Below are 19977 nucleotides of genomic sequence, written 5' to 3'. Positions count from 1 at the left end.
GTGTGAAGAAATTCTATATGTTAATTGTGAATACATACACATCAGTCAATTTATAAAGTTACATGGAATGGCATATGCCAAATTCAAAAGAGTGATTATCTCTGATATTGATGGGAAATGAAATTGGAGACAAATATATAGAGGTGTTTATTATTTTGTCAGGAAATATTTCTTTTTGGTTTGGTGGTAGATACCAGTTTGTTTTTTTAAATATTGTCATCTATATTTGTTTTCAAAGGTTAGTTTATAATTGCAAAAATAAGAATGGCATAATGAAAATGATGGTTTAAAAATAATGTTATAATAAGTTGAACCTATTACACATAATGGATTGAGTGGGAGTGACAGGCAATAAAGATGCCTGTTGAGAGGTTACTGTTCAGATTTCCTAGAGAGCCACTGATTTTCTTGTTATTTCTATGACCTTTCTAAACAGTAGTTAGCACAGCACTCTACCTCAAGTGAATTGTCAATAGAGTATTTTTTCCAACAACTTATATAAAGTTAAAATTTATTGACCTTATTATTAATAATTAGCCCCATTCAGTTGAAATTGTATTTGCTTATCTGGCAGTCCTTAATATCTTAATCAGAATGGAGAGGAGGAGTGGCATGCAGAGAGAAACTCAATCACACTTGATTCTATAAAGTTAATTACAGTAATAAATTAAATATTATCTTTAAACATTCAGTAATTTTCATTTGCATAGGCCTGTCTGACCAACATTGTTAAAAACTAGCTTCACTAGTACAATTAATTTTATTTTTTATTTGTGGGTTATACTAATATTCTGATAACTGTCTTTGATGAAATAAACAAGATAGGTAAGAGTCTCCAGGAAGAATAATAAAAAAAATCTTTCAGTCAATGAATTACTTAAGAGTAATTCATCAGGTCTTTCTGCTCTTATGCCTTCTTATTAGTCTTACGATTTTCACTTCTCAATGGCTTTTATGTATTACTAGTCACATCAAGATTAGTAAGTGTTATGTAACCAATTATCTGAATTAAGTGTCTTGAGCCTGGATAAACATTTGTGAGTGATGAAATCAAACAGAGGGACAATTCTTGAGTAATTCTTGGTTTATTTTCTGGATTAATGTCACTTAGACTTTCTACTTTCTTATTAAATTTTCCATGCTAAGCCAACTTCCACATTAGAGAAAATTACTTTCTACTCCTATTAGCTATCATTGAGGTGGGCAAGGATTTAATTTTTGTTTTAAGCCTACCGAAGAGAGCACCAGAAGAAGCAAATTTTGTGTTACATAATCACATAATACGTTTCAACATCTAACGTAAGTTACTTGGAATCTTAGCTTTTTGGGAGTAATTGAAGTGTTGTTTACTTATTTGAATTTCCTCTGCTATTTTAGAAAAACGTTTAATGTGGTGATAATATATATCAAAGAAATTCAGTGGTACCTGACAGCTAGTGAATGTTTAAAGACTCTTATTTTAACATGACCAGGTGAAACACACTTAAGACATTATGCGAGTTTATGATGGAGATAGCCATAGTTTGAGTGCTAAAACTAGAACTGACAACTGGGCATCAAGACCAAATTAAAGGCAAATTGGAGTATAGACTCTAACTTGACCAACTGTTTAATTATCTGTATTTTGAAAAACAAATGACTTAAATGATTGTAGATGAATAATGAGAAGCAAATCCTCATCTAAGGCAGCATAACATGGGGGTAAAGAGTATGGACATGGGGACCACACTCCCAGGGTTCACACCCTGGTTCTGCCACTTAAGCTGTGTGACCCCAGGCTTGTGACACCGCCTTCTCATGCCTCTCTTTTCTCATACGTAAAAATGGGGATAATCATAGCACCTATTGATAGGGTTGATTTGAGGATCAAATGATTCATTGTCTGAAAAGTACAGTAAAGCAGTGTCAAGTAGTAATTACCAAGTAGTTATCTGTCAAATAAGTAAATTAATAGTGAATATAAACAGCCCATATGGCTAAAACTACTCAAGATTATAGGTCCTGTTATTGGGCAGGTTATTGAACTATCCATATTTGTTTGTCATTTGCTTTCATGACTGTGTTCTGTTTGCTGTTTCTTCTCCAAATTTGTATGTAAACTCTGTGGATTAATAATAGAGGGAATTAAAAGCTAAATAAATACTATATAAGTTAATATTTCTTGCCTGATAAATATTCCAACATTAATTTCTAGGAAGTATAATTAATAAACTATAATTCTTTACCATAAGATATGTAACCAATAGTCAGTATATAAACACTTCTATTCATGAGAGAACACTAAACTAGCCATTCGTTTTTTTAAATAAGAGAATCACTAAAATTGTACTGTCTTTAACAACATTTTCCCTCCTACACAAGAAAGCGTATCAAATTGTTAATTTTATATACATCCTTATCCTTGGGATAACAAGGGGAATTTGTACCAGTCTATCAGATAGAATGGACCACATGATGCTGAGTTTATGCTCGGAACAGACTTTTTGTACAGCCTCATGCCCTTGTTGTAAACTAGGTTTTGATTCTTAGGATTTCCAAGAATGGCTACTGATAGTTTATCCCATGGCTTCTTCAGCTTCCCCATGTACACATGTTATAAGAATTTTTTTCATGTTTGCTTATTTATTTTGAAAGAGAAAGAGCATGTGTGCAAGTAGGGGAGGGTCAGAGAGAAAGGGAGAAAGAGAATATCAACTGGGCTCTGTGTTGTCATTGTAGACCCTGATATGGAACTAGATCTCATGAATCGTGAGATCATGACCTGAGCTGAAGTCAAGAGTCAGGTGCTTAACCAACTGAGCTGAATGAGCCACCCAGATGCCCCCACATGTTAAAAGAATTAATAGGTATTCAGCTACAGTTATGTGGTAATTACTATCCAAAATATTTCATATATATTAAATAATGTTTATCTTCCTGGAAACCTTTTGAGATGTCTGCTATTATTATTCCAACTTTACTGATGAGAAAATTTTGACAAAGAACACATTAAACAACTTGGTCAAAGTCATAAAAAAAAGTGGCAGACCTGGTATTTTAACACAGGCAATTCAACTTCAGAAAACATGCTTTTAACTTTAGAATATACAATCTCTTCCACACTTCATATATAGGGTGTAAGATGTTAGCAACAGCAGAAGTGGTTGCCCCAAAGTCCATCTTTGGGAGCTGGTATCAGAGGACTTGGTTGAAGGTAGAAGTATACAATTATTAGTACTACTAACATCCTAATGACATGAAAGTTCAACCTTGGAATCAACACATATGATTTTTGATATAAAACAGTAAATCAGGCTTAAAAAAGTAGGTGAACATACTTACATATTATTTTTATTCAGTATCTTTTAAATCTCATATTATTGATCTCTAAGATATTATGCCCTCTTTTAACAACCTGGTTTTATTACTTTAAAGACTTAAGGGTATATGCTTTATTGCATAACCAATCAATATTAAAAACCATAAAGTATTTTCTTTAAATGAGTAAAGCAGGCAGGCATCTATAATGTGAAACATCTGTTTGAGAGAATGAGGTTTATAGGCTTATTTTGGCTTTCTAGAAATATCTTTATTACAAGTTTTCTTAAACACTTCAATGCATGCATTACAGAATGGGTATTACCTATAAGCTTCTATTAGCAATGAGCTGTTATTTTAATGACTTCTTTTGTAGGCCTTACTATTTCTTCAGTCTAGAGTCATGCCTAAGTAAAACATGGAAAATTATTAAGATCTCTTATAATAATCTATTCTTGTTATTACAAGAAACTCCATTATATGAAAAATATATATTGTTATTTCATAACATTCCAAGTATGTTTCATACAAAGTTGTAAGAAACATTGCCATTTTCCTTTTTTTTTATTTTTGAGATATTATTTTAAAGCTTTATGATTCTAAAACTGAGAGTTTAAAACATCAGAGTTACTGATGCCCATTGCCCTGATTTTTAAAAAAAGTCAGGAAACTGATTTCAAAATAGATTATTTGTCATTGCTATTATCTTGGTTTGTGATACAAATGAAAGCCTTGACTGCAAGATGTCTTTTCATGTTTGCAACTGGCTTTTTTCTTCTCTAGTATTTGAGAAGAAATCGTGAGTATATTTCCATAATGACATATATAATTGTATAATCTCTAAGAGTTAAGATAAAAGCATGCTTTGGAATAGAATGAAAACAATTTGGATTAATCAAAGTTTTCCCAACAGTCTTGGAATAGCTCGGAAGAATTAAATCATCTTGAACTAGCTCCTGAGAAGCAGGTACTGCTCTGTCATAGTAAACGCTGCTCTTATATACAGAACAGCATCTTTCATATGAAAGATACAACCAGAGGGAAAATGATTCATGCTGGTGAGCACAAATAAGCGTATTATTTAATTTGATATTTTGAGACATTGTGGTTCTTTAATAAAAAAAACACTTTTTGTGAAATAAAACATGCATTGCTAAGATGTTTTTAATGTATATTCTGTTTTTAAGGAATTTCACTTGCTATTGAGGAAAGGCCCACAATAACTATAGTTCCCTAATAATATCTCCTATGTAGGTCTGCACTTAGGCATTCTGGAAAATATTTTAAGAAAGATTATAATGAAAGTTTTTGTTTTGTTTTGTTTTTGTAAGATATATAACTTATATTGGAGTCATATAAAAATATCAAGAAGAGGGGTGACTGGATGTCTTAGTCTGTTCAGTGTCTGATTCAGGTCATGATTCCAAAGTTGTGAGATCGAGCCCTGTGTCACACTCTGTGCTGAGTGTAGAGCCTGCTTAAGATTCTCTTCCTTTCTCTCTCTCTCTCTCTCTTGCTCTCTCTCTTGCTCTTGCTCTCTCTCCCCGCCCCGCTCCTTTCCCCTGCTCGCATTTGTTATCTCTCTCTCTCTCTCTCTCTCATCTCTCATCTATCTATATATCATCTATCTATCTATCATCTATCTATCATGTATCCATCTATATCAGGAAGATATTCATAACAGAGCAAATGTGAAAATCCAACCTGGTGCATAATATTACAAAACTATAAAGGAATTAACATAACACTTAGGAAAAATACCTCATCAAAATGAGATATTACTACACTATAAAATTTAAATCAACCACAATTATTGAGCAAAACTATGATTATACTTAAGTCAAAAGGAAAAAACAGCCTTCAAGAGTATTTTTAGAAGTATATGGTTTTTATATCAGGATTAAATTACTGTTTCTCTGAATAAAAGTCTAAAAATGGCATTGGGTTGCATTATAACTCTTTTTATTGGTGATTGCTAATAAAAATATACAGCCAGAATGTGGCACCTAGATGGCTCAGTTGGTTGGGCATCTGACTTTAACTCAGGTCATGATCTCGTGATTCATGGATTCAAACCTCACATCAGGTTCGCTGCTGTCAGTGCAAAGCCTGTTTCAAATCATCTGTCCCTTCTCCCTCTGCTCCTCCCCTGCTCATGCACTCTCTCAAAAATAAATAAATAAGCAAAAATTATATATGACCAGAAGAGTCAACATTGATGGTAAAGATTAGGAGACACAGTGAAATTTTGTATAATATGGTCGGCAGTATATAATAATCTATATAATTAGAAAATTATAATTTTTGATTAGTGAAGATGTCATTTTGATCTAAATATTCAGTAATTTTTCATCAACTAACATAATTTAAGCATAAATTAACTGGAAATCAGGAAGCTTAACTATAGGCTGGATAAGTAGACGGTGACTCTATTATGTAGAAAGTAGTCACAATAAAAATAAAATGACCTGTTTCTCACCTTTTATGAGCTAAATAAATTTATATGTACAATCTACATGTGGTAAAGTATTACGCTTGGTAAGAATAATTTAATTTTCCTTTCTAGAGAAGCTAAATGGACATAAAAAGCTGATTGTTTTCATTGATGGAGATGGAAGATCGTTAGATTCTATGTTTGTTTATTTTTTAGTAAATATGGTTTGAGTGACCAGAAATGCTTGATTCTTACATAAATATTTTAAATAGGTACCTTTTCATTATAAGGAGAAAAACTTTGTACAAGAGACATTTTTATGAAATCTTGGCTAGAAAAATGCAAGATTTAGGGTCATTTATCTGGGAAACATCAATAATAATGAAAACGACCCCATTTACAGCTGCATATGAATTATTCATACATTTTTAAAAGTGTACACTTCAAAAACTTGGCACACATTTATTGGGCATACAAAAACTGAAAGATTCAAGTATGTAATACCCAATTGGTGATAAGGTCAAATAATTGTAGTCTAAATGATTGCAAAATCCAGTCAGGATAGCCTCATTCAGAGAGAAATATACATTTTTCAGAAAGTTCAAGCTTAACAGCTTATAGGACAGTTACTTCAAGTGAGATATGTCATACTTAGCTTGGAGAACAGGCAGTCCTCACAGAATGAATAAAAAGAGAACTATTAGAAGATGAGTAACACTAGGATTACTAATGCCCATTTCATTTTAAGTGTCTTCCTTCATACTTTTCTCACTAGTTGGTGTATCACATCCCTCCTCACACTACTGATGTGTCACATTAGTCTCTTTAATCACAAAAATGTTTGGGATTTGGAGAATTTTGTATTTAAAGGTCTAGCCAGTATGTTCATCATCATGTACTAAATCTCAGTCCAGCCCTTGTCTTTTTTAGTTATTGTGAAAGCTCTGGAGAATAGAATAATGGTTTTATCTTCTCTCACTGAACTGGCAGGCATACCTATTATACTTGGTGTACAACATGAGTGATGCCATTTAGAGTTTCACTTTCGCCAACAGTATTGAAGCCAAGTGTCTTAATTCCTGAGAATTGAGTGCGATAATTATGACTACACTGGTTTTCAAAATGATAGAAGGAAGATGTCCTAGAACAGACAGCTGTAGTCTAAATACTAGGTATTTCCATTTAAAAGGATCTGGGGTGCCTGGGTGGCTCAGTTGGTTGAGTGTATGACTTAGACTCAGGTCATGATCTCATCATTTGTGAGTGTGAGCCGCACATTGGGATCTCTGTGGTCAGCACAGAGTCTACCTGAGGTCCTCTGTCTCCTTCTCTCTCTCTGCACATCCCCAGCTCATGCTCTCTCTCTCTCTCTCTCTCTCTGTCTCTCTATCTCTCTCCTTCTCTCTCAAAAATAACTAAACTAAACTAAACTAAATAAAATAATATGACTCCCATTTTTTTTTATTGTAGAAAATAGTCTGTCTTTTTTTTTTTTAACCTAGTGGTAACACTACTCCTGATTCTAGGAATAGAACACTGATTTTCCTTTACATGCAGTGTTGTTGGGAATGTCTCCTCCAATATTATGTATCCAATTGGCACTGGCAAACAGAGATCACCTTCCCTAGCCAAGGTGTGGTCAGGTTATCTCTCTCAGGAATATGAACTTTGAGCCAAATGTAAGTTCAAGAACAATCATTTTGTTTCAATGAGCTTATCCAGTGGTTCTTGTTACCAAGATTTCAAGAAACATTCTAGTTCCTATCCTCTCCAAAACCTAGTTCTTTAACTTTTTCTTTTATTTTGTGACATCATCTATTTTCTTCCAATAATTTCCTTTTTGCTGAATTTAGCCAGAGTTGATTTACTTTGCTTTCAAATAAAGAAATGTAACTATTGCATTCATTCATTACCACCCCTTTTGCTATTTCTCATTAATTCACTCATTCGTCTAATAAATACACATTGAGGAGCAGATGTCTGAAATATAATTAGGAAAGCATACTTCCTCCCTTAAGGAGTTTGACATCTGATGATGATAAACCAGATATCAAATGTTTTAGGCTTTATGGGGCATATTATTTCTATTGCAGCTACTCTGAAGGTATAGTACGAAAACAGTAAAAGACAACATGTAAATAAAATGAAGTGCATGTGTTACAATAAAACGTTATTTAAATACACTGGAATGATATGTGTATTTCATACATTTTTATATTCTTAAAATATATTTTTTTATTTTTTTAACTAAGGAAATTAAGAAACATTTTTAGCTGGTAAGACATACAGAAATAAGTAGCAGTAGACCAGATTTTGCTAAGCCCTGAGATGGACAGAAAAAGAAAGATAACAGTTACTTGCAAGCAGTTAAGTGGCTGAGTAAGGAGGGCTGTTTAATAGTATACACAAGGTAGCATGGAGCTGTAGGGGTATGACCCTGACTACATATTTTAAGGAAGAAAGAATTGGTGAAAAGCTTTCTGAAGGAGTTGCATTAAGGTGTACCTTGAAAGTAGAACAGAAATAAGCTAACAAAAGAGGAAACAACAAAGTGTTCAAATCAGAGGGAACAGCCGTTCTTAATGCCCACAGGAAAGACAAAGGATTGAAGTCCAATGTGGCTGGGCACAGGTCCTGGAGAGTGTGAGAGAAGGAAGTAGTTGGAAGAGGGGGATGGAAAGTAAAGCTAGAGTCTTAAGAATGGCCTTTTTGCTTAGTTATCTTGTGGGGATACTGACATGTACTTATTATTGCACCAGCAAAAAGAAGCAATTCCCAAGTGACTGGATGGAGAAGATGACCTTTGAAGGAAAGGTATTAAGAATTTGTCATTATAAGATTAAATGAATATTGTTGTATTCCCTAATATTTTATGTTTTCATTTTGTGTGCTATTATGGGAAAGAACATAAAACAAATTAAGTCTCTCTAAAATGTTAATTTTGACAGATTTATAACTAGGTTAAGTATTTTGGATTTCAATTTAAGAGCAACAGAGAATCACTGAAAGTCTTTAAGCAGGAAAAACATGATATGATCTTCATTTTTGAAACACAACTCTGCTTCTCATGTGACTACGACTTAAGGAATGATGGTTGTCACTTTCCATTAGAGAGATGGTAATGGCCTAAAATAAAGGAGTGAAACAGAGAGAAATAGATCCACATCTAGTACTACGAAATAGAGGTTAGACAATACTTAGGGATTCACTGATAGAGTAATTGTGGAGACGGAGTCAGGGATGACTGCCGGGTTTCTGATTGGCACAGATTCTATGAACATCTTCACTACCTACAGAACATAAGGGAAAGGAAAGCAGATTTTGTAGGGAAAATAGTTTGGATTTGACATAGTGAGGTTGATGTGCTTTTAGACTTCCCGATAAAGATAACAACTAGGTTGTTGGATATGCCTTAAAAGATATCTGGATTAATACATTTGCTATATGACACAATGATTTGGAAATTCATCATAATTAAATTTGCTAAACACATATAATGTGTCAGCCATTTAGCTAAGATCTTTGAATACATTTCTCATTAATCTTCACAAAACCTACAGAGTATTGTTATTATTATTATTGCTATAGTATTAGTGAGAAACTAAAGGTATTATAGGTTATGTAACTTGCTAGAATTGTTGAAACTAGAAGTAGGTGGCAAAGATGTAATTCATGCATCAGATTTGTTCGTTTCAAGAAGCAACGCTCTTAATTACTATGCTGACTTTAACAACTGTGATATGAAAAATGGTTTCTTTCCAGGTTGAAGTAAATAATTCAGGGGAGAAAAGTCAGTTAAGATCTCATTTCAGGAAGACAATCAGAAAAATAATAGTGATGCAGTTTGCCAAGTTTTTTAAACATTTCCAGTAAGTGATGTAAATAGTAGAATGATTGAGTTTAAATGTTATTCCTGTAATTCTACCTAAGGTTATCTGTTTAGATTCTATGAAATTTTAATGTACCTGTGGGTCCTTTTACACATTGTCCAGGAATTTGCTCAAATTAGCTGGTATTGCCTGATAGACTTTCTCAACCCAAATCATGACTGGCAATGGTTCTTTTGACCATTTATGGGCACCTAATTCAACATCTATAGTTAATATGAAGTGTAGCAGGCATATGATGTAATGATGACGTGGTATCTATAATGATTGTGTTCTCTTGGGTTAGTATGGCAGATCGGCTTCAACCAAAATTTTCCCACACAAACAAGAATATTTATTTAAACATAGCAAGAGGAAAATAAACCACCTCTCTCTCTCTCTCTGTCTGTCTGTCTCTCTCTCTCTCTCTTTTTGATTTCAAAATTGAAACAGAGTGTGTTAGATGCTAAGAATTACATTAATGTATAAACTATACAGAATACACTCATTTCCCCTTTCTGCCCACTAATATAATTTGTAATGCAGTGATAGCCGTCATTTATTAGAGTTGCCATAAATGCTCCCCATCTTCTCCTCTCTGTAGACACTTTAGAATGATCCATGCCATTAGGTAATGGGCAGCTTTCTCTGCTATATGTATTTCACGTACTGCATGATGTGTGTAGGCAGAGAACTGCACACCTCCATTTCGACTAATGTATAAGAGAGCTACTGGAACTAAAAATCAACTGTGGGACTCCTTCTCCTTCAGGAAAAAATAGTTTAACAAATTGGGAGAATCATAAGTTCCCTCTATATCAGGGCTTCTTAGTTCTGAAATTATTAATAATATTTTGGACTGAGTGATTCTTCGTTGTGGAGGACACTTACAAGCTTAAATTCATCCCCGTACTCTACTCACTAGATTCCAGAAGTATATGCTCAGTCCTGACCATCAACAATGTCTCCAGACATTGCCAAACACCCCCCATGGGGCAAAATTGTTCCTGGCTAAGAACACTGCTTGTTATAAAATATCCTAAATCATAGTAGTGCCCATAATGTATTTACTTCATATTTTTGCCTTATTTGTTAACATTATCTAATCAAATGATAAGGACTCATAGGATATTTATGGGACATACTTTATAGGTGAATAGGATGGAGTTAGTGAATATAAGATATAACAATCATGTCAGGTTAGAATAAGATATTAGGAATTCTGCTACATGAAATTTTGATAGCTGCATTTGATTTAATACAATGACTTTTGGGAATCTTTGTTCTGCAGAAACATTAACCTTCAGGCAGATAACGTTAGAGGATATATGTGTGAGAAATGAGGGAACAATAAAAATAAAAGAACAGAAGTTTAAAAGAATTACTGTGCAAAAGAAAAGGGAAAATGATTGGGAGTGGGAGAATGCAATTCTCAAAGCTCTTCTTCCAAGAAACAATGGTCTCTGAGCTCACTTCAGAAAAAATGTAAGTCACACATGGTGGAATTCATTCTTTTTGTTCAGCGCAGATTGATTGTTCTGCTCTGCATCAGACAGGAAAATTATGCAATTGTGTTGGACAGTTAGAATACTCTCAGTAAATAGCAGTAAAATTTTACTATAATAAGAGAAATTGTCTAACATGCAAGATAATTTTCACTCAAAATGTCACAAATTCTCTGCAAAAACTGTTTACCACTAAAACAACCTCAAATCCTGGATAGATTTGTTTTTGTTTTTGTTTTTTGTTTTGTTGAGTTGAAAAAGAAACTAGTTGAAAAGATATAATCACATTTTTTAGCAGACTGAAAATAAGTTAAACCTGATATCACAATTTTAAATTCTCAAATGAGTATCTCTGCATTTTAAGGAATGAAAATGCAGTGGATATAGGACATTAATGTGTTGATTATTTATTCAAGGCATATTAATTTCAAATATGTTTTACCTGTGCTCCAAAGTTTTCCGTGACAGTTTTGGGGCTACTGAAAAGGATATTTACCTGACCATGATTTAATCTTCATTATTAAAGCCACTTACAAAGGCACTTCTGGGGGTGCCTGGATGGCTCAGTCCATTAAGCATCCAACTCTCGACTTCAGCTCAATTCACAATCCATCGATAAAAGTTATTTTTATTTTTGAAAAGATTTTATTTTTACATGATCCCTACACCCCAAGTTTATGGGGCATAAACTCACCACCCCAAGATTGAGTCTCATGCCCTACTAACTGAGCCAGCCAGGTGGTCCTGAACATCAATAAAACTTATTATTAAGCTCTTACAAAATTAAAAGTATTTTAGAATTCTATTTTTATAGAACATATATATATATATATATATATATATATATATATATAATCATTACAGAACTTTTTCATTTTAAGCCAATTGGCTCCATGTGTTTGGAAGCTAGACAAATGAGATTAGATATGCGAGGTGCTGTTCTACTAGACCTGGACGTCACTGATTATATATATTCCTGAGAAGTGAGTGAGCACTCACAGACGAGAGGTTGTCTTTTGGGAGCCAAGTCTTAGCTCTGTGATTTCTTTTGGCAAATTATTTAACTTCTTTTGCCCTCTGTTCCCCCTCTGCAAAATGGAGAGAGTGTGTCTATTTTATAGAGGAACTGTGAGCATTGAGAGTGTTTAGGACACAGTAAATGCCTAATAAATGTCATCATTACTGTTATTGAATCTTTATACATAATCTTTTTTATTTTGGTTTTAACATCCATTATATTTTTTAATTATTTGTGAAAGAAATAATACTTTTCAAACATAACACTCCAGTTTTATCTTGTGATTCCATTTAAGTTTTCGTGTAGTATTTATGCTTGAAGTGAACCTCCTGTTTGGTAAGCAGCACTGTGAGTTTCCTGTGGTCACAGAATTAGAGGTGTCTGATTCTCACAGGGCTCCTAAGCCTTCCCATGAGGCTTCCTTTACCTGGAGCGAGCTGTGGACCCCCGGGAGCTGTGACCCCCCCATAAGCTGTGGCTCCCCCATAAGCTGTGGCCTCCCCCATGAGCTATGTCCCCCCATGAGCTGTGACTCCCCCACAAGCTGTGGCCCCCAGTGCCCTGGATTCTCTTCACTGAGGCAGCTGACTGCCAGAGCCGCCTGTCTCAGGTCAGCACAGATGAGGAGCCCAGATTGACAGATTTAGCACCGTGATCCCTTGTATTTGATGATTTTTTTTAAATTTCTGTAAATAATCATGGAATTTTGGCCCTGATAATTTATTCTCTACTGATACAAACTGCAAGACATGCTTTGGCTTTTATTTTTTAATAGATGTGATTTATTTACTTCAGAAATTTTCTATCAACAGCTGCTATTCCCAGAAAACTGTAGTGTTATGTCTCAGGTTAAATTTGTTAAATCAGTGCCAGGTGACCTAAGATAGAACAGGGAGCATGCTGGTACAGTCATGTTTTTAAAAATGAGCAAGTGCCTACAAGTTGTGATACTTCCAAATTCCAGGATAAACCTGAAATGGGGCCAAGCTGTGTTGGGTTCTGTAATTTAGCTGTTATTTGAATGTAATGAATTTTTCATTTTAGGGCTTCTCCACTTAACTGATATATTTATATAGGTGTGTTTTATTTTTGTGTAAACATCATAGGCAATGGAAAATAAATATTTAACCCTTTTAATATATAAAAGCTGTGGGCAATAACATTTTTATAATGACTTCACTGCAATTATGTTTCAATGACTTGTGTTAGTTTTCACCTGCTGCATAACAGGTTACTTCAGATAATGGCTTAAGACGCACATTTATTATCTTCCAGTTCTCATGGCTCAGGAGCCTCACAGTTTATTTGGGTCCTCTTCTTAGATGTCGCAAGGCTGCAGGAAGGTGTTGGCCAGTGTTACAGCCTCGTTTGAAGCGTGGGGCCCTCTTCTAAGCTTGTTCAAGTTACTGGCACACTTCCGGTCCTTGTATTTGTAGGACTGAGGCCCTCAGCTTCTAGAAGCTGTCCTCCACGTAGGTCGTTTAAAAAGTGGCTCTTGCTTCTTCAAGGCCAGTGACAAGCATCTCTGCTGCTTCAATTCTCTTTTATAAATTGCTTGGACCCTTGGCTTTTAAAGAGCTCACGAGGTTAGGTCATATGCACCCAGAATATTCTACTTTTGATTAGAAATCTTAATTATATCTTTAAAAACTCCTTGACTTTCTGTCATATTCTACTGGTTAAAATAAGAGGTTAGATATCTACAAAATAAGAGGTTAGATATCTACAAAAAATCTACGGCTAACATACTTAATGGTGACAAACTCAAAGTTTCTCACTCAGATCAGGTGCAAGACAACGATGTTCTGTCTCACCATTCCTTTTCACTATTGTACTGGAAGTTCTAGCTAAAGCAATAAGATGACAAAGGAAATATATACAGATTGTGTGAAAGAAGAATCAAACTCCCTTTGTTTGCAGATTACATGATCATCTATGTAGAACTGAAAGAATTGACAAAGAAATTCTGGGAACTAATAAATGATTATCGTAAGGTTGTAATATACAGGGTTAATATACAAAAGTCTGTCACTTTCCTAAGTACCAGGAATGAACAAATGGAATTTGAAATTAAAAATACAATTATATTTATATTAGCAAACAAAAAGTTGAAATACTTAGGTATAAATCCAACAAAATATGTGTATGAACTATATCAAGAAAGCTGTTAAACTCTAATGAACAAGATCAAAGACCTAAATATGCAGACATATTCCATATTCATGGATAGAAAGACTCAATATTGTCAGGATGTAAATTCTTCTCAAATTTATTTATAGATCCAATGCAATCCAAATCAAAATCTCAGCTTTTATGAGAGAATAGCCAACACTATATTGAAGTAGAAGAACACAACTGGAGGACGGACAATCTGAATTCACAACTTAAAATAAAGGTTTGAAAATCATGACAGTGTGGTATTAATGAAAAAATAGACAAATAGAACAATGGAACTGAATAGTGAGCCCAGGGAGAGACCTGCATAAGCATAGTCAATTGATCTTTGACAAAGCAGCAAGGGCAATAAAAAAGAGCACAATCTTTTTAACAAATGGTCCTCAAACAAGTGAACATCTACATGCAAAAGAATAAATCTAGATACAGACTTTATATGCTTCACAAATGCTAACTCAAAGTCAATCATTTACCTAAATGCAAAACTCCAAAACTCCTAGAAGATAACTTTGTGGTAAAGCTACGACTTTTTAGATGCAGCACCAAAGGCAAGATCCATAAAAGAAAGAATTAATAACCTGAACTTCATAAAACAAAACAAAACAAAATTCTACTCTGTGAAAGACCAGAGGAGTCTCATTCATTAAGAGAGTGAGGGAAAGCCACAGAGTAAGAGACAATATTTGCCAAAGACACATCTGATAAAGGAAGGACTATTATCCGAACTAGACAAATAATTTTGAAACCTAAACAGTAATAAACAAACAACCCACTGAAAAAATGGGCATGAGAGCTAAACATAGCCCTCATCAAAGATGATATACAGAAGGCAAATAAGCACATATGAAAAGATGCTCCACAGCATATGTGATTAGGAAATGCAAACCAAAGCAACAATAGGATATCAATACACACCTATTCAAATGACCAAAATCCAGAACACTGACACTAAACACTGTAAGGATGTGGAGCAAAAGGAACCCTCATTCATTGCTGGTAGGAATACAAGGTGGTACAACCACTTTGGAAGACAGCTTGGCAGGTTTTTAAATAAAACTAAACATACTCTTACTGTATGATCCAGCAATCACACTCCTTGGTGTTTATCCAAAGGAGTTGGCAGCTTATGTCCACCCAAAACGCTGCACACAGGTGTTTGTAGCAGCTTTACTCATGATTGCCAAATCTTGAAAGCAACCAAGGTGACCTTCAGTGGGTAAATGGATACATAAACTCTGTTATATCCAGACAATGGAATATTATTCAATACAAAAAGGAAATAATGTATCAAACATGAAAAGACATGGAAGAACCTTACTAAGTTCAAAAGCTGGTGTGAAAAAGGCATATCCTGTATGTGTCCAACTGTATGAGATTCTCTGAAAGACAAAACTGCAGAAAGAGAAAAAAGATGAGTATTTGTCAGAGGTTGGAGTGGGGAATGGAGAAATGAATAAATGGAACAAGGGGATTTTGTAGAGCAGTGAACATACTCGTTGAATTACCATAATAGGCACTTGGTATTGTACATTGTTTAAATGAGTAAAGTGAAACCTATGTAAACGATGGACTTTTTGTGATAATGATATGTAAGTGTAGATTCATCAGTTTTAACAAATGAATCACTCTGATGGGGGGGTGTATACTGGGGGGAGGTTATGTATGTGTGAAGGCAGGAGGTAGATGATAAATCTCTGTAAGTTTTCCTCAATTTTTCTATGAACCTAAAACTCCAAAAAATGGTCTTAGAGGAAAAAAAAGAAAGGCAAATGTCTGTCCGCATTCAAGGGGAACGTATTACACAAAGGTGTACCAGAGGTGAGAATCATAAGGCTCATCTTGGTTTCTGCCAACTCGTACAAATTTGTACAACCTAAGGACTTCCCTTGTTGTGCCTTATTTTACACAACTGTCCGGCAAAAACCACCCTGTTCACACTGCTGATCTACTGTGTACTTTAGGGCAGGGAAAAAAAAATAGCTGAAGACTAGTTTCTCCGAAAATGAAATACAAACTCAGAGTATTCAATATTTTTTTCCAGTCTAAATTTTCTATTCTCATCAATAGAATTCATTGTAGCAGCTTAAAAACAGTGATGAGTTCAAATATATAATTATACTATCTACAAAATGTTCCATAATGATGATCATATAAATGATCCAGGTTCACTTTTTATATTCTAAATGATACTTGTTATTTTCTTCATACAATGACCTAGAAATGCAAAGAAAAACTATGCTTTTTTTGAAGTTCAAAGCAATTTTAGTATTATGTACATAAGCTTGTTAAAACAAATTTTGGTCCTAGTTAGATATGTTCTTAAAAAGCAAAGCTATTAACTTTTGTAATTTGAGAGCATCAATATATCATGAAAAGTCATCTTTTTTTTAAAGTACGGGCACTCTAAAACTTTAATTTCAAATATACAGAACAGAAACAAAACCGATGCCCAAAGAACTGTCCTCTGGGGCATTGAGAATAAGTTCTATTTCAACACAAATCCTTAGATTTAGAAGATTTTTCTCTCATAGATTACAGTACTCCACACTTGATTGAACATTTTGAGCAACTGGATAAACCATACTTTTTTTTATGTACAAATAAATTATTCCTTGTAGCTATTACAATTCTCCTGAAAGCTTCTAGAAATCATATTGCAATGCAAGTGCAATTGAAAATATATAATATGCTAAGGCCATAGATAAAGTTCACCATTACTTGTACAAATTAATATAATTTACTGGAGCTTTCTTTCTGTGCCTGATGGTATACAACTGAACATTTGGCCTATCTCAAATCCGTTTTCAGCTCAAAAATGTGATTGATTCATGATGAAATAAGTTATCCTTTTCCCTACTTTGATTCTCAGGGGGAAAAATGAAAAGAAAATAAAAACCTTCCCTACCTGGAACATGACATTTAAGATTATGGTCCCCTTACATAAATACAGTAGGCCAATCTTGTTTCTATGAACTTTCATCAGAGGAGTGTGTGTCTGTGGGTGTGTTAGGTGAGTAGTTATGTCTAAAATGTAGCTGTTCTTGAATGTTTCTTTTTTTTATTTTTTAAATGTTTTCTTTATTTTTGAGAGAGAGAGAGAGAGAGAGAGAGACAGCTTTAGCAGGAAAGGGTCAGAGAGAGGGGGAGACACAGAATCTGAAGACAGGCTCCAGGCTCTGAGCTGTCAGCGCAGAGCCCGACGCGGGGCTCTGACCCACGAACCGCAAGATCATGACCTGAGCCGAAGCCGATGCTCAACCGATTGAGCTACCCAGGCGCCCCAAATGTTTCTTGTTCCTCAAATTCTATCTTGTTCACTGCCAATCTATTTTTAATGGTATCTTCTCTCTTTCTAGTCCAGTATTTTTTGGCAATATATATATTTTTTCTCTAATTTTCAGTGTTGTTCTCTTCTTCACCTATGGAGTTAAAGCTTTCATTTATTTTTCTTCTAAAGGAAATGCTAGTGTTAGAAATTGATAAATTTTGTTGACATTGGCAATAGTAAATAATAAACAAAATATTGAAAATCAAAGATAAACTTAATATAATCAGAATCTAAAGATTGAAACTTATCTTGCTATCTAGGAATATTGAAGAACATGTTCATCAGGATTCCATATAATCAAAGATAGTATCTTTTTTGCAAAATGTAGGAAAAATTATATTTTCTTTTCTGTTTCTTCATTTTATTTGGCCCTTCTATAGGAAAAAGTGAAAATGTGATGTGAAAGCACTTTAAAGCATACAGTACGTTATGGGTTGAACTGTGTCCCCTCAATTTGTATGTTGATGACCTAACCCCCTACGTACCTAACAATGGGAGCTTATTTGGAGATAAGTCTTTATAAAGGTAATCAATGGAAAATGGAGTCATGAGAATGAATCCTAATCCAATATGATTGGAGCCTTTAAGATTCCATGAAATTAAATTCTGATTCCATTATTTACTAGCTGTGTGTTTTTATCCAGCTTACCTTATCTGTGTTCATATCTCCCTACATAACTTGTGGAATTAGGGCAAAATGATCACCTTATAAAATAGGCAAGAAAAAAATATTGTTAAAAATACTGAAATAAAAAACCTTGTTTTTTAGGAATATTTTATAACATAAAAAATGTAAAATGCTATAAATAAATATCTTATTCTTACACATTACAACAAATAATAATTAATGAAAATGTTATATTTGTAAGAACTTCATTTATCAAGAATATATTTGAAAATGACATCAGTCAATATTTGCAAATGTAAGATCACAAATAATTCTTGGTAATTTTTCATTTTGAGAAAAAGATTTCTGCCGATGTAACTAATAGAGTGGTTAAGAATATTTTATAGACTGTATTACCATTGGGATTAATTTCTGATCAATTATTTAGAAACATAATTGTTAGTGGATCTAGAGCTTATGATCCTCATGGGAACAATTATTCTAAAACAGGTTTGATTCAATGCACATCAGTTTCACATAACTCTAAAATCAATTTTAAATTTAAATAGACTCAATGATATTTTCATGTTTCCTCCCACATTTCCTGTAATTTGTAGAGTCAATTTAAGACACCAAAAGTAGATTCCTGATGTGTGTATAATTCCAAATATTATTAATATATTAATGCAGTATATTATCTCTCAATTGTCAATCAGGAAGACAAATTAATTTTTAAAATGTTTTTCTCATTATGGACTGATGATTTAAATGTTTTTGAAGTTTTTATTTATTTTTGACAGAGAGAGAGGGTGGGGGGTGAGCATGAGCTTCGGAGGGGCAGAGAGAGAGGGAGACACAGAATCTGAAGTAGGCACGAGGCTCTGAGCTGTCACCACTCATGAACCCTGAGATCATGACCTGGGCTGAAGTCAGTCGTTCAACCAGCTGAATCACCCAGGTGCCCTTTAAGAACTGATGATTTAAAGCTTCTTTTCTGTCCAGTGTGATGCTCTTTATGCTCAATTCTTATTTTTAATACTGTGGGAATTTGCTTTAGAATATTAGTGCTGTTTTTGAAAGTAGATATTTTAAACTCTTGGAAGAACTCTAATCACTTCCTGATAAGCTTTATTAAACGTCCATGTGCACCCTTTAATTTTGTAATAACATACTGACATCGTATATGGCCTCAGCACCAGAGTTCTTGTCAGAGGGTTAATATCTGTGTACTTACCAGGGAGATGGACAATCAAGACATTCTCCCAACACAGGGCCCGGTGCTGCTCACATACGGGGAATCCATTCTTTCTTAGAGCTGTGGCTACTGTGCCCAGGTCCTACCTGTCCACCAGGTACCTGAGGATGGCCCTGATTGCTCTGAAGCCTATACCTGTGTGCTGGGCTACCAGGTCAATTGCTCAATGCCCCTGCGCCTGTCAGTCCTTGATCCCGAGCTGGAGTTTGTATGTGCTCTCCCAACTATCTCCCTTGCTCACTCACGTGCTCCCTCATCTCACAGACGCACATGCAGTTCCAAGATAAGAATATTAAGTATTTCGGTGACACCAGAGCTATGATCCATGTACTGGGCTCTTCTGAGAACACGGCCCTATGCCTGTCCTGTTCATGTTTGCTTGATAAACTAAAAGATTAGAATAATAGTACCTACCCAATAGAGTTAGTGATGGTACTAAATTAGTTTATATGTATATACATATGACAAATTTACAGAAGAGTCTGATCATAG

At 34.4% G+C, this 19977-nt stretch overlaps 1 long non-coding RNA gene across 1 annotated transcript in view; it reads left to right on the top strand.

The window, feature by feature from the left end:
• Positions 1–18039, top strand: part of LOC115304802 — a 137458-nt gene extending 119419 nt beyond the window's left edge. The window contains exon 3 of the long non-coding RNA XR_003914612.1: positions 18004–18039. This is a non-coding gene — a long non-coding RNA (uncharacterized LOC115304802). The remainder of the gene's footprint in view (positions 1–18003) is intronic.
• The last annotated feature ends 1938 nt before the right edge of the window (positions 18040–19977 follow it).

Source organism: Suricata suricatta, chromosome 10 (assembly GCF_006229205.1).
Source record: "Suricata suricatta isolate VVHF042 chromosome 10, meerkat_22Aug2017_6uvM2_HiC, whole genome shotgun sequence".
NCBI classification, from domain to species: domain Eukaryota; kingdom Metazoa; phylum Chordata; class Mammalia; order Carnivora; family Herpestidae; genus Suricata; species Suricata suricatta.
The sequence above is the reverse complement of the archived record's forward strand: the minus strand, read 5'-3'. Positions and strand labels throughout refer to the sequence as shown.